This window comes from Cavia porcellus, unplaced genomic scaffold, assembly GCF_034190915.1.
Source record: "Cavia porcellus strain 051 isolate PalLab524CR breed Dunkin Hartley unplaced genomic scaffold, mCavPor4.1 scaffold_8, whole genome shotgun sequence".
NCBI lineage: Eukaryota > Metazoa > Chordata > Mammalia > Rodentia > Caviidae > Cavia > Cavia porcellus.
This window is the reverse complement of record NW_026947491.1, coordinates 6,726,792-6,739,960: the sequence shown is the minus strand read 5'-3', so window position 1 is coordinate 6,739,960 and position 13,169 is coordinate 6,726,792. Positions and strand designations below refer to the sequence as shown.

Sequence of the window (13,169 nt, the reverse complement as noted above, 5' to 3'; positions counted from 1 at the left end):
CTGTACAAAGTGTAGAATGTAGAGACGAGCTCTGTCGTGTCACAGTGTAGCGATGTGACGAATTGTACCCAAATGGAGGAAGTGCTGTGTTCCTCATTGGTTGAGTGTTTGCTTTTACTGTGGTTCCAGTTAAAGTGTTGGGGATCCGACTGGCTGCCTGGAAGGCTTACACTGATGCTAGCTTATTCCCTGTATTTTTCACTTTGGTATTTTGTTAGTGAAACTTTGACCTAAGGCCAAAAAGTTAAGTTAAAAATAGTACCTCAATCCTTAATAAATCTCAAGTATTCATGAAGTTCAGACTGAATTCCAGATGTAATTGTTTTGTTTCCACTTAAGTTTCATCCCTTAGGGTCTTATAGTGGTGTTAATTACAATTATTAGGGTTATTCGCAGCTTGGAACTAAGCTGTTTCTACTTGTGATATGATCATACATTTTGCTTTAGTATTTTCTGAATTATTAAGATGACCATTTTAAGATCAAAACATTGCATATACACAGGAAACAATCCAGTCCATTTATTAAGTGCTCGAGACAACCAAGAGACATTTATTAAGGTGACATCAGCGGTGTCAAGGTTGACATCGCTGTTGCTGGCTCAACAGCACCGTTTTACTGCTGTTTGTAGTTGCTTGAATGTCATTCTGAATGTGAATGCATGTGTGATTTTGAAGTGCAGGAGGCCTTGCCAGGCTGAAGAGAGAACAGGTTCAGGGGAGCCTTTGGAGAAAGGTTTCTGGTGCTTCTTTTGGAAGTTTATACAATTGAAAAAAAATTTAAAGTTATAAAAAATGAACTTTGAATTATGTATAGTTCACTGTGTGAAAGATCGGAGAATGAATTAATTTTAATTGGTAGCAATTACATAAAAATTTTAATGTGGCAGCTATTTTAAGTGTCCATTTGGGTGGCATTACATACATTCATGTTGCTGTGCAAACCATCCATTCCCACAACTTTTCCTCTTTTGCACACTGAAGCTTTGCAAATTAATTTTTGAAAGAATGCCATGAAAACTTTTGTTTCCTAAAATACTGTTGAAAGAATGATTGGTATCACTTTAACGATTTGAAATTGTACCATGTAAGCTGCATTTCACAATTGCTCATTGTTTTACTGGACATCGGTTTTGTTTGTTTTGCTCTAGGAAATATTTTGTGTGTAATACAGAAAACTTAGGGAATGTAGTCTAATGGGGACACAGCATGCAGCATTCTCTTCCTTCAGGAGCCCAGAGAAGGATCGCTGAGCTGCACTGCCCTGAGTGACAAAGGAAAAGGATTCACATGCCCGAAGTAACTGTGAAGCTATCAGTATCCCAGGCCAGAAGACAAGCCACTTGTGGAAGAAAGTTACCCAGATAACTCTTGAAATGCTCAGCTCTGAGCTCTGGACATGGAGTGCTGGGAGAGTGCTGGGAGTGCTCTTTAAATGTAGATCTCTTGGTGCCTTTGATGTATCTTTAGTTAATGGCTATAACTTTTCTTTGAAAAAGAAAATGGTTTCATTTACAACCTTATGGTTATGTAGTGTTGGGGGCTTGTCCTTATCATTTGATTTACCCATCATGAGAGTGCTAGCAGTCCCTGTGCTTAAATGGAGCTGGATTCCAAGGGACTCAATGTGGAGACCAAATTACCTTTTTACTCTGCAGAAGCCTTGATTATTTCATGGGTGCTTAAATTAATCAGAAGAGAATGTATCAATTGTGAACTGCTTGATACAATGTAAAAATGGTTTTGAGAAAGATTTGCTTCCATAATACTCGGGTGGAGCAGAGGGGCTATGGAGATCCACTTTTACAGTGCTTCAAACCTTTAGGGAAGTACCTATACTGTGTTGTCAAGACTTGATCTTCACAGTGCTAGCCTATTATGGTAAAAAGAATTGTGTTTTAACATTATGCTGGAGAAGTGGCTTTCTAATGTCTGTGCTTCTGGATTTTGACTTACTTTACTTTTTACAACAGTAAACCAGTCATCTATCTGTAGGATTTAGGTAAACTGTTACTTAAGACTTGTGTGGGTGAGTAAAGGTGATTAAACATTGATATACCATTTTCACTGGTTTAGAAAATTTGAGTGCTGTCACTATATCCATAGACCATATGATATTTCTTACCACAGTACATAGGTTTTCCTTTAAGCTTGGTGTTGGCTGTTTGTCTAATTAAAATGATTAGTTTCTCTCTATATACAGTAAATGAGAATATTATGAAGAGACAATAAAAATGAAGTAGAATAAAAGTTGAAAATTGTTTTATATATGTGTTTCTTTTTTTTTTTTTTTTATCAGTACCAGGGATCGAACTCACGACTGCCTGCTTGCAAGGTGGGCGCTTATGTCGCTGAGCTAAATCCCCAGCCCCATATATGTGTTTCTTTGATGAAATAAGGGTTGGACATTTATAGCTTATGGATTAGTTTATTTTAAATTTTACATTTGTCTCTCTCTTTTTCATCTTTTTTGAGACAAGGTTTCACTATGCAGTTCAGGTTGGATTTGGATTTGAACTCACTTTGTAGCCCAGGCTAGCCTCAAATGCTCAGCAGTTCTCCTGTGTGTAGTGATTACAGGTGCCACAACACCTGGTAAAGCTTTCATTTTGATAGAAAATCTTGAAAATGAATTAAAGTGATACATAAGGTTTACTGTTTAGATAAAGTTGAGTTTCTTTGCTGGTCTAGGGTTCCTTGTTTACAAATGTGATATATAAAATTTATACATCAATTTCAGTTTATACAATGTATAAACTGAAAACCAAGTTTTTGCTAAGGTTTCCTTGGTGACATTTGACCTGATCTGATGTTAGAATGTTTAGGCCCTGCGTCTCTCTTGGTGTAGATAGTAATAGCTTTCATTGGAGAAACATTCATGCACTTGATTTCAGGATGCTGCTCCAGATTCCCAACAGAACTTTGGGAAACACACGGTATAAATACTATGTTACTTTTATAAAACAAACAAATAAACAACCTCCTGTTTCAAATTTGTAAGTACAGTACAGCCAGGGTGGACTAATAAAGGAAACATAGACTGGTGGACATCTGAATAGTAATAAAGAATAATGGATAATTATCTTGAAACATGTCTTTGTTACTTTGTTGTTGTTGAGACAGAATACCCAAGACTCAGAGGTAGAAAGGAGGCAGGCAGAGTTTATTGTAGCTCATAGTTTATAAAGATTTCAGTCTCTGCTGTCTGATTTCAACTCAGGGTGTCATGCAGAGGGACATCGCAGAAGAGAAACAGTTCTTAGAAGGGTTGTTAGGCAGCAGCAGCAGCTATTTGTTGCATCCCAGGTTCAAGCCTCCTGGGTGGTGCCTGGCACTATCCACACCCAGAACTCGGCCCAACCAATCAGTGCACTGATTTGATCCCACACCCTTAATCCATATTTGTACTCCCCAAATGGAACCATCTCTGAAAAGCCCCACCTGTGAACCCATGAGGCTTTGGGGGAACATCTAGATACAAACTATAATAAGGCCTAATTTGTTTTTGCTGAGGCATGGTTGGAAGGTACTCCTTCCCTATTTTGAGTTCTGAGATATAAAAGAATATAGCATCCAGGTTCAGTTTTGAAGCATGAAAACCACTAACGAAGTTACACTATAGATGCAGCACTAACCTGTCAAAGTCACTTAAGTGCTGCTGCTTGGTTCAGGTTGGCATCTGCTTAGCTGCTAATCTGCAAGTTTTACAGTTCTTTTGCTTCATTTCACAGGTTACATTTGTGCAAGTCCCTGAACAATGTTTTATTAATATAATTTTACTTGTCTTTTTAAAAAATCTGTGACTGTTAATTATCTATCTTTGTGATTTGCTTTTTTTACTCACAGTTGTGTTTTGTCACTCACACTGCAGGTTGTGTCATTTTCATGGCCATCATAGATCATGTAGCTCCAGTTTACTTGATGGCTATTTATATATTTTTTTCTGTTGTGGAAAATGTGGCTGGGACCTAAGCTCATTCTTAGAAAGAATTTCTGAAGACCAGGTATATATCTGGGAGTGGAACTGCTGAATTTCAAGATAGGTTTGGCATAATATAATAGAGTTTAAATTTTTCACCATTATAAAACATTGAAAGAATGGCAAAGGTGAGAGAATTTACAGTGAGCATCCATACAATGAGCACTGAATTGCTCTTTTTTCTTTGAGACAGGGTTTTGCTATGTAGTTCAGACTGACCTTGAACTCACTATGTAGCTGAAGCTGGCCTTAAACTCATAGGAGTCTCCTGCTTCAGCGACCTGAGTACTGGGATTACAGGCATGAGCCACCATGCCTAGCCTAATTGCTATTTTACTGTGTTTTTGGTTCATTTAAAGCAAATTAGAGTAACAGTATGTTTCATTTAAACATTTCAGCTTGCAATATGTGTTTTAAGTGGTTTTTTTGGATTGAACTCGTGACCTCATGTTTACTAGGTGAGCACTTACACCACTGAGCTAAATCCCCAGCCCTTTTTTGTCTTTTTGAGACAGAGTCTCATTATGCAGTTGAGGCTGGTCTTGAACTTGCAACAATCTGCCTGCCTCAGCCTCCCAAGTGCTAGGATTACAGGAGTGTGCCACCACACCCAGCATTATGTTTAGGTTTTTAAAAGTTTAAATTTGCAAGGAACAAAACACACAGGTCTTAATTGTATCATGAATGAGTTTTGACAGATGCACATATGATGCAAATCCTTACCAAAATACAGATTCTTATTACCAAGCCAGAAATTATGCTCTTTTTAAATTTTCCTTTTTTTTTTTTTTTTTTAACTGCACACTCCATTCTCTTAGGGATGATTCCTGAAGATTACTTTTGTCTGTAGAATTTCACACACAGGGAATCACACAGTATGTATTTTAGCACATGGCTTCCTTAGGTTAGTATAGAGTCATTCATGTTATCATGTGGCTCAGCAAAATGCACTTTTTTGCTGGCTTGTATTCTGTTCCATACTAAGTCAGTCACAGTCTGTTGAGCTGTTTCCTATTTATGAACACCTGGCTGTTTTATGTTTTTGTTTTACTAATGTATACTTTGACTCTTTCTAAAGCTGCCATGAACAATTGGTAGCATGTCCTTATGGACACAAGTTTGTATTTCTCTTGGATGTATAATCTGATGTAGAATTGCTGTGTTGTAGGATCAGTCAGTGTATGTTAGCTCTGAGGACCCTGCCAAGTCTTTTTTTTTTTTTTTGGTACCAGGACTCAAACTCATGACCTTGTGTTTGCCAGGCAGGCGCTTATGCTGCTGAGCTAAATCCTTGGCCCTGCTAGGTCTTTTTCACAGCGTTACACTATTCCCCTCAGTGTGGCTGGGAGCTCCAGTTGGAGCTCCAGTTGCCGCACACCCTCCCTAACACTCCACTGGAGCCATTCTGTGGTGGGCAGATAACTCCTTGTGATTGTAATTTACATATCCTTGGTGACTAATGACTCATGTATATATATATATCTTCCTTTGTGAGTCAGCTTTAAAGATATTTTTGCCAGTTTAAAAGTACTGGATTAGCCAGAATGCCAGTAGTTATAACACTCTGGGAGGATGAGGCAGGAGGATTGTCACAAGTTTGAGGCCAACCTGACCTACATAGTGAGTTAAGACTAGCCTGGACTACATAGCAAGAGCCTGTCTAAAAAGAAAAAAAGGAGTGTGTAGGGAAGTTTTCTCTCCGTAGAATGTCTGTTTAAAAAGGTTTTTTTTCTGGGCATGGTGGTGTATACCTATAATCCCAGCACTCTGGGAGGCTAAAGCAGGAGGATCACAAGTTCAAGCTCAATCAGGGGAACTTTGAGGTTTAGTGAGATCTTGCCTCATAATTAAAAAATTAAAAAGGGCTGAGACAAAGCTCAGTGCAATGGGGGCAGGAGGGTGGTGGTTGCTTTTTTTGCCCAATTAGGGCCTATTTCAGAAGACATTCTGGAAGCTTTATGGTTAAGTCTTATTTTAGGGTCTTGGTTATATTTCAAGCCAAAGTTAGTGTGTGGTATGTTTTTTTTTTTTTTTCCTTTTTAAATGACTATTTGGTTATTGAGATTGCCCAACACCTTTTTTTTTTGTACCGGGAATCAAACTTAGGACCTTGTATTTGCTGGGTAGGTGCTGCACTTCTGAGCTATATTCCTAGCCCTCCAGCATCGTTTTTAAAGAAAGTACTTTTTTCTTATCTCCTTGGTTTACTTTGGGACCTTTTTATCTATCAGTGCACTGATAGGTAGACTTTGTGTTTCCTTGGTACCTACCAATCTAATTTATTCTAAAATGCACTTAATAATGCATCCTTTGCACTGACTGAAGTATGCTCAGTAGCACAGTGCACTTGTTTGCCCCTTGATTTCCTATTTGACTGGGAGCTCCCTGGGGCAAAGAGTTTTGCTGTGGGATAAATAAAAACTCAAGTGCAATTTCTACAGTTTGTGTATTGCTTGTGCACCATAGGAAAGTTGAGAAACCTAAATTGAATCTTTGTAAGCTGGGGACCACCTGTACATTGAAAGCTGTTTTGTAGTGACATTTGAAGTGCATATAGATGGACTGAAGTGACTGGGAATGACCTAGTGCGACTATAGCTCTAGAAAGTAACACCAAAGAGCCCTTTCCCTCACCAAGTCCTCGCAGGCCGCAGATGGATGGAGCTTACTGTTAACTTTTTGAATCGTGGTGACACTTGAACTGCAGTGTTCACTTGTCCCTGATCAGGAGCATACTTGTTGCATTTTTTCTGTGTTCCTCTTCCCTTTTAAAGTATGGTCCGAGTCTGTAGATATTTTTCCTTTTTTTTTTTAATACTGGTGATCAGCTCACCACCTCAAGCTTGCCAGACAGGCCGATTATGCCACTGAGCTAAATCCCCAGCACCCCACCCCTTTTTTGTATCTGTAGTGCAAGGTTCTGCCCTTGGCTGGTCTAAGTGACCCTCACTTTTGTGAAAAGCACTTGTGTGGGGGTGTAAGTATGTTGACAGGAAACGCTAGAATTCCTTTTGGATTCTTTATTGATCATTGTTTAGGGAAGGAAGTTTAAGTCTTAGTGATTTTAGGGCTTGGAGATCTAAAAATGAGTTATATTTTTTATTACAGTTGATTCACTACTTTGTTTTTACTGTCTTGATTTTCACTGTTTTCTAGGAGTTTCAGATTTCTTTCGTTATGCAGCAAGAGATGGGAGATTTTCTTTTTAAGGCGTTAGTGATGTGGAGCTAGCATTCCCTTATCCGGGCGGTGTGTGTGTGCACAGAAGTGATGAACAGAAGAGCCTTTGTCAGCAGTGGTTTGTGTAGATGGAAACTGCCAGAGCAGGGCTGCTGTCTCCTTGTCTCTCAAGTGATGTTGGTAAGGCTTAGTGCACTCGCTGTTTTTACAGGCAGCTTGGTTAGGAGCACTGTGTGCTGCAGACATGAAGACCCCAAAGAAACACCTGTCCTATGTTCTTGATGCTGGTTTTCACCTCAGCACAGGAAAGAAGTGTGGACATCCATCTCTGCCGAGGACGATGGCTTTGGAGAGTAGAATTGGATGAAGGGCGCTAGGAAAGTAAACTAATGTGGACATTTTTTGGGCTGTGATGAAACAGTGTCTTGGAAAAGATTTCAGCTAATTTTATTTTGCATTTTAGGTGAAGTATAGACACTTAGTGTGGGCGGAACAGCCCTTAGCACTTCTGTGTCATCTGTGTCCCCAGCGCTTTCCTTCTGGTTAATGGTGTTCAGTTCCTTCTTAGGGACCCAGGTGATTGGGCTTCAGGAAGAAGGACAGATGGAGCTCTGCGGTGTGTTCCAGGGTGGAGCCCTTCAAACTGTCACATTGGATGCTATTAATAGTAAGACAGGATTTGTTCAGCAACAAAATTAGGGACAGAGTCAAAGGACAGAAGAAATTTGATGAGGAACCCAGAGTATCATCACAAATCACATTGAATGACTGTTTTGAAAAATTTTTAGATATGCCTTCTCATTACTGGTATTTTTATTTGGCTCTGGCCTGGTTAATGTTTGTACCATGTGTCTTTTTCTAATAAATGTAAATTCTTTTGTTTGTTTTTGGTACTAGGAATTGAACTCACGGTCTTGCACTTACCAGGTAGCTGCTGTGCTGCTGAGCTATATCCCTGGCCATTAAATGTAAATTCTTAATTTTTCATGTTCTGGATCTATCGTATGTGAAATAGTAATAGAAGAGTTAGGATTATGGCATTCTTTGTTAGACTTAGAGCAGACCCAGTGAGTACAGTACTTGTAGGAATCCCTGGGAATTGTTGGCAGGTATAGTGCAGTTGATGGCCCAGCTGCTTACCTGCTTTCTGTCTCTGTAAATTCATTGTTCGTATAAATTCCATGTAAGTGAAATCAGATAATACACAGTCCTGTGCCTATCTCCCAGCATAATGTTGAAGTTGAGTGTGTTGTATATATGGTGTCACATTTGTTCTTTTTGATCGCCGAGTAGTATTCCATTGCATGGCTGTATTCTGTGAATGAATTTAATGAAGACATATGTTCTCATTTCTCTTGGGAAAATTCTAAGGAACAAGATTACAGGATCATATCTCTCCGCTGTCTCTCTTTCTCCCTCTCTCCCTCCCTCTTTGCTTGCTTGCTTGCTTCCTTCCTTCCTTCCTTCCATACCAAGAATCAAACTCACGACCTTGCCCTTGCCAGGCAGTTACTGTGCTGTGTAGCTATGTCCCCGGCCCTTAAGCATATTCTTTAAACTTAGGAAACAAAGTCTCCTCCACCAGTGATCTTCCTGTTTCGTGGGAAGACTGGAAGTGACAGTGAAAGGAGATCCCTCACCTCTCCTGGTCCTGGACTCACAGCGTATCTCTGGTGCACCAGTTGCTCGTCCTCCGGTCCAGTGGATGCAGTGCCTGTCACTGCATTGGGCCCTGTTCCAGCTGCTCCATGGGCCTCGTTCCCCTTCCTGCTGATATAAACACACTGCTTTCCATCTCTGAATTCTGCTGCTTTCTCATTTTGCTCAGGTTTCACCCAAAACATAGAGAACAGCAAAAACAGCAACATAGCCCTAGCAAGAGGCCTCAGTTATTCTGCCTTTTTGGGTCTGTGTTTTTCCCCAGGACTTTCTTTGTCATTTATGTACTGGTGACATCATTGTTTCTGTCCGAGTGCTCGCCTCTGAGCACAGGCTTCCATGTCCAGTGCCCTCCTGGACCTTCTGCCACATGTGGCAGATACTTAAAGAGCAGGTTGTCTGCAGGGGTGCTCTTTCTCCGCTGAGGCCCCAACTCTGCTGGTCTTGGTGCTGTTTTCAGGATCCATTTTGCTGTGAACCAAGCCAGAAATCTGGGTATCGGTCATCCTTGACCTCGTGTTCAGTCTCCAGGCCCTGCCAATGTTACCGCCTAAAAACAACTCATTACGCTCCCACACCCTGCTGCTTTCCTGTTCCATGGCCATCCTGTTATTTCTGTGTTTTTATAGTTTCTCATCTCCCGTTCCCTCTGCTAACCTTCTACTCATTTTCTTCTGTGCAGCCAGGTTCTGCACTACCGAATGTAGATCTCTTTGTGCTGTTCCCTATTGGAAAACACTTAAGTGACTAAGCACTCACTGGGGGAAAGTTCATTGCTTAGAAAAATTTCATGGTCCAACTTCTTACTTTTCCAGCCCTGTTTCTCTTGTTACTTGTTCCTCCCTTTCTCCCACATTCCAAGCATTTAAAATAGATTTTTATTAGAAATTGAACTGTTTTTCTTAACATTTTCAAGGGTTCCCCCCCTTAAATGTAGTTCCTGCTTAAAATGAAAATAAGAATGCTAACTTTCTAAATATTAACCATCAAACAGTATGCAGAAAAATTTCTGCAGTGTTATTGTTTGGTTTGCTGTCAGATTCTGGATATAGAAGACAAATGTTTATAATAATGTTTTTCAGAAATTGACTTAATTACATATTTATTATAGTGGACAATTTGCTTATAGAACTCAGATGGGCTTTCTGGTGAGTAGTGCATCAAGTATAGGTCTCTGATAATGAACTCATGCTTTCTTATGAGCATTTCTCCTGTGGGAAATGTGGATAATGTAGTTGGCTCATGGAAAAATGGGAGTATAAATACTGGACACAGAACTTTCTTAAGCTACAGAAAACTAAAGCAGGGGTTAATGATAGGCGTTTGAGACCTGTCACCCTGAGAGTTTTCATGATGTACCATTAGTCATTACCAATAGCAATAGTAACAGGATGTGTGTTTCTTACTATATGGCAGGTACTGCTATGAAGGCGTGCTTTACTAATTCATTAGATTTCTGTGTCATTTTTCCAGTGACATCAAAATAATTGTTCTTTTTTATTTATTTATTTTTTTAAAAATAATTGTTCGTTTTAGATTGGCCTCTTTCACTTTCTGATAGGTACTTAAATTCCTTCTTTGTCTTTTTATGGCCTGGTAGTTCACTCTTTTTATTGGCAAATAATATTCTATTGTTTGGTGTACCACAGTTTATCCCTTTACTACTGATGGACGTCTTGGTTGATTCTGAGTTTTAGCAGTAGTGAATAAAATGACTGTAAACATCTGTGTAGGTTTTGTGTGGGCATAAATTTTCAGCTCCTCTTGGTTAATCCCAAGCCCTCTTGCTAAATTGTATGGTAAGGTCAGACTCTGGTACCCTAGTGTTTTGGAAGAGGAAAGAGGTAGTAGAAAGAGGGGTGATTATAAGGAAGACAGGAATTGGTGGAGCCCAGATCTTCAAGACAGTGAAGATCCTATGTGTGCTACTTAGTGGTGGCATCCATTTGTGTGAAGCCTCGGAATACACAGCCCTGAGAGTGAATCTTAATGTAAACTATGGACTTTGGGTTTATTTTGGATTATCACTTTATGGAAAATGTACCATTCTTATAGGGGATGTTGACGAAGGAAGCTGTGTGTGTGGGGACCAAAGGGTATGTGGGGTATTCCTTTTTTTGTTTGTTTGTGTTTTTTTTTTTTTTTTTTTTTGTCTTTTTTGTTTTTATCGGTACCAGGGATCGAACTCACGACTGCCTACTTGCAAGGCAGGCGCTTATGCTGCTGAGCTAAATCCCCAGCCCCGTGGGGTGTTTCTGTACCTGCCTCTTGAGTTTCCTGAGAACTGCCAGAGTGCTCTAAAAAGACAACATGATCTTTAGAAACACTCCATATGTAGAGATACTTTGAATTCAGATATGGTGTCAAATATTCTAAAAAATCATCTCTTCTGGGTAGAATAGAGTTGGCTGCATACTTTTTGCAAACATAAGGAACCTGTTACCTGGCTGTGTTAAACGTTGTATCAGAGTCCAAGTAGTGAATAGAGGCCCAGGTTGTAGCTCAGTGTTGGCCATTAGTTCAGTTCCCAGCACCGAAAAACAGAATCCTGAAAAATCCTCCCAGCTCTTCCCAAAGAACAGCAACACTGGGTAAGGTGATGTATACCTGTAACCCCAGCACTCTGGGAGGCTGAGGCAGGAGGATTGCAAGTCAAAGCCCAGCCTAAGTAATGAGGTGAGTTGGGAAGAGCTTGTCTCAAAATAAAATGTAAAGGGTACATTTTCACCCAGTTCTTTCAGAAAGATTCACTTATTCTGTAGCTTAGACTTGTGTCTTTAGGGTTAATATCTTACTGAGCATATGTTATCCTGTTTTATGTAATAATTGATGAAATATGTAGAGTAGATATTCGTATTTTCTTGAATGAAGATGATAGAGGTTTGGAGAGATTAAATAATTTGTCTAGTGTAATGCCTTTGCTAAATGGCAGAACTGGAAAAGTCATTGTTAGTAATTTCTAAGCATTCCTTTCTCATTATCATACTTACTTTCTAATTAGCAGTATTATTTTAACATTAACCTTCAGTGTTCTTGGAAAGAGTTTAGTACCATTTTCTCCTCCATGTCTACAAGCCGAGAAAGCATGAATGACATTCATTGATGATCTCTAGTATGATGAGTAATCCAAGAACAGTACATGATCATTGTTTATGTCTTTTAAGGGTTTGTGTGGAATGTTTAAGGATGTGTGTAGAAATCTGATGCTACCATCAAAATCCTGGACTTTTGTCTAATTTCCTCCCTGGTTTTTGTTTTTTGTATCTTTTCTTTTTCTTTCTTGTCTTTTTGAGATAGGGTCTCTCTATGCAGTTTAGGCTGGCCTTGAGCTCACTTTGTAGCCCAGACTGGTCTCGAACTTGCAATGATCCTCCTGCCTCAGCCTTCCCAGTGCTGGGATTACAGGCGCATGCCACCACACCCAGCAATTTCCTCCCTGTTTGCGCTGAACTTTCTCATTATTGGTGATAAGCAACATTGTCTCTCAGATTGTCAAAAATTGATATGAGAAGACCTGCTGTTGCTTGTAATCTCGACTGATTAAGAGAGTAGCTCATTGGCATTGAGGTATTGCCAAGTCTTTTCTTCTGGACTGAGCTGTGATAAAAGTAAAAATGGTAATGATACCACTAAGAGGCAACGGGAACTTATATGTATGTCCTAATCTCCTTTTCTTTTCTTTTTTTTTTTTTTTTTTTTTTTTGTCTTTTTCGTTTTTATCAGTACCAGGGATCGAATTCACGACTGCCTGCTTTCAATGCAGGTTCTTATGCCGCTGAGCTAAATCCCCAGCCCCCTCTCTTTTTCTTGTAAAGCCACACTGTGGTGGATTAGGGCCCAGCCTAATAATCTCATTCTAAATTTGTCATCTCTTTGAGGACCTCATCTCTGAGTTAAGTCACATTCTGAGGTACCAAGGCTGGCGTTTCAACCTTAAATTGGGAAGGGCCACAGTGGCATCTGTAATTACTCAACCATTTATCAGCCTATAGGTGTCTATATGTCCTATCTTTTTTTTTGGCACGGGGAGGGGAAGGTGTCATGACCTTACACTTGGCAGGTAGGTGCTTACACCACTGAGCTAAATCCCTGGTCCAAAACTTGTCATTTAAAAAACTTGCAGTGATATAAAATTGGGGATTGAAAAAATAAAATGAATACATACAAGAAAACTTTCTGTTTTCGGTATGATCCTATTACTGGGTTTTGGGGTGCTCACCTCTTGGGAAGAAGAATTGCACAAAATAAACAGTGACAAAGTTTATTTGAAAAGTGAGAGTAAGGGAGAAACTGGCTCTGTGGAGTGAGCTTGGGCTGAGGAAAAAAAAGAAAAACTTCAGCACTCGAATAAAAC

At 39.7% G+C, this 13,169-nt stretch overlaps 1 protein-coding gene across 1 annotated transcript in view; it reads left to right on the top strand.

Moving 5' to 3' along the window:
- Window positions 1-13,169, top strand: part of Rock2 (Rho associated coiled-coil containing protein kinase 2) — a 112,904-nt gene that overhangs the window by 1,359 nt on the left and 98,376 nt on the right. The window lies entirely within an intron of this gene.